This window comes from Pteropus alecto, unplaced genomic scaffold (genome assembly GCF_000325575.1).
Source record: "Pteropus alecto unplaced genomic scaffold, ASM32557v1 scaffold21, whole genome shotgun sequence".
In the NCBI taxonomy this organism is placed as follows: Eukaryota; Metazoa; Chordata; class Mammalia; order Chiroptera; family Pteropodidae; genus Pteropus; species Pteropus alecto.
Window position 1 is genome coordinate 31,138,037 of NW_006436282.1, and position 2,185 is coordinate 31,140,221.

A 2,185-nucleotide genomic window follows, 5' to 3' on the forward strand; every position below is an offset into this window, starting at 1 on the left:
CCCGGGCTTCTCTCCACGCCGTATACACACCATGTGTGCATGTGCGTGTGCACACACTCATACAAACTGTTTCCTGTATCCACTAACACACACATAATCTTGAATTACGCATACGTGTCCGCGTGGGTAGGGTTTCACAGCATGGCGTGTAGTAGGCAGTGTACACACACACACACACACACACACACAGTGTTCTCTCAGATTTCAGAAGTTTGTCATTTATATTGACAATATGCTACTACATTAACCAAATGTGAAATGCACAAATCCACGTCAAGGGGGGAAAATTCCCAAACCAGAAAACCACCATCCCCATCCCCTGGCCTCTAATCAAGTGAGGAAGACACTGGCCCAGGCCCGCTGGCCGGCCTTCGGGTCTGCCCCTCAGCAACTCTGCTGTGCTCTCAGCTGCTCGACAGGGAAATGGCTTCGGGTACGGCCACCGTTTTACTTTCTCTCCGGAGATGAACTTCTCAAGAGGTCAACGTGACACACGCACACTTTTATTTACGGACCCTGGGGGCTCATCCCGTGAAATTGGGACGAGAGCCTACTGCGCTGCCATGCTCCTGAATTCTGGAGGGCGTGCGGTTTTGCAAAATGTAGCACTTTAATTAGAACACCGATGGATTACACAAACCAGCATGGTGGAGTCTGTAAAACTCCTGCCTCTCGCCACCACCATGAAACAAAAGGGGAAGAAAACATAACCATTTAGCTCAATAAAATGCTTTAGGCATCAGCTCTGGTGGACTTTTAGATTGGAAAAGGAATTTTTTTTTGCATGTAAAAAAGAGATAAACATGTACATTTTGGGGAAATTTTGAAATCGGATACATTATATCAAACCAGAACTGCAGAGGACTTTAAAATGTGACATCATTATTTCTATCTGGGTATAGTTATTTTTTAACATGTCCTGCATATTCTATGATGTAAGCAGGTAATCTTCCTGTCTGAAATATTTGTCATTGTTTAAATTTCAAACCACATACCAAATAATCTGATTTGTCACTGAAACAATTCTGACACATTTAATACAAATGATACTTCAATTGTTACTTTCAAAATCCCATGTAAAAGATTAGACCAATTAACCTCATCGGTGGAACATCTTGAAACAAAGAAACAAATTCAAGAGGCTCTAACCATTTCCTGCAGGGTTCTCTCTCCTCTCAACTGATAACCAAAGTGAGCTAATCCTTAAAATCATTTAAATTTCGATCAATGTTTAAATAACACGCATATTAAATATTTTTAATTTTCATATACATTGTTTACAGAAGTTTACCAGTAAGGAGATTTTTCTTCAACATCAGTCTGTCTCTCCAAGTTTAAAACAAGGTACCTCAAAACTGAAATACACGGTTGAGGGCAAGGTGGGGAGTCACCAGTATGCAGCCGGGGCCAGCGCAGTGCCTGAACGCCTGAATTTGCTCTGGTGGCTGCAGCCGGAGAGAAAGCCTGGGGACAGCACCTGAAAACTGTGCCTGAGCAGACCTTATGGGATCCTGACATTTTTCACTCTCTAGATGCTGTACTCTGTGCCTCCAAATTAGAAAACAAAAACAATCACACCTTCCAGATTCCTTAAGAAACACCAAGGCCCCGTGACATGTTTTGAAAGCATTTCAAATCTAGTCGCAAGTAACCTGATGCTTTATTACCGAGGGGTTCCCACCTGGGAGCCAAGCCGGCAGCCAGCAAGAGCACTAACTTTTCATCCCGGGATGATTCTGCTTTGCAGAAAGCAAGTTCCAACTCGGTCTGATTGTTTTACAGTGCAAGCAAAAGCTCTCAGCTAAACTGTCAGAAAGCTCTGTACGAACGACTTTCTCCATAAAGGCTGACCTCCTGGTCTCACCGTGTAAGTATGTATCAATTTAGATGCGACTGGAGCTAGCAAGTCCTCATGGTGACAGAGGGCGGCTCCCAGGCGCCCCTCGGCACCTGCACTCACAGCACCCATTTGCCGAGGCTCCGCCAAAGTCAGCGCGCTCCTTGTCGCCGGAAGGAGAGGCGGATCAGACCGAAACCAGCGGTTGCTGCCATGTCTCCTCTTTCCTTCCTCGTTTCTCTTTTTCTTTTTTTTTTTAATTTTCTTTTTTATTTTTCACTCCGCCGGCTCCCCCAAGTTTGCCTTTTGAAATTCAATTGAAAACACTCACGTGGATTTGCGCGCCGC